This window comes from Vespa mandarinia, chromosome 23, assembly GCF_050613455.1.
Source record: "Vespa mandarinia isolate Hongniang chromosome 23, ASM5061345v1, whole genome shotgun sequence".
Taxonomy (NCBI): domain Eukaryota; kingdom Metazoa; phylum Arthropoda; class Insecta; order Hymenoptera; family Vespidae; genus Vespa; species Vespa mandarinia.
The window spans coordinates 2795001-2795641 of record NC_140832.1 but is presented as its reverse complement, the minus strand read 5'-3'; positions in this window follow the sequence as shown (position 1 = coordinate 2795641).

Below are 641 nucleotides of genomic sequence, written 5' to 3'. Positions count from 1 at the left end.
ACAATAATATTGTTTATATTGAAAGAATCATTACTTTACATCAATGGTATAAAGAAAAAAAAAAGGTTATTTTGTGAAAACAATTATTACATATATAAAATAATTTATAAAATACTTACCACGTACTTATGTGAGTTATATGTACCTGGAAAATTAAAGTTAGAAACGTTTGTAAGCTTTTTTCTAGAAGCTTCTACTAACTTAAAGTCTGATGATTGACAGAGCTCGCTAGTTACTTTTCAAAAATTAACGTCGGTCTTTATACCTTTCCTATTAAGTCTTAATGACTGTGTAAAACAATACAAGGTTTAAAATTATATAATTAGCTTTAAAAAAAGTTACAAATTTAATTTATAAGATTGTAAATTTTCCATGGAAAATTATTCGTTTAATTAATTGAATTAGTACGTCGACGAGAAAGAAACAGAAAAAAAAAGAAAAATTAAATATATCAATCTATTTCAATCAATTAAAAAATTCAAAATATTACACTTTTGTTGTTTTCATATATAATATTACGTAAAATAGATTGATTTGAAGTTAAAAAAAATTTTTAAGAGAAAGATATAAAATTAGATTTGTTACATATTACACCGTGTATGAATTCATTTACATCGTAATATTAATTCATTGTATCGTGA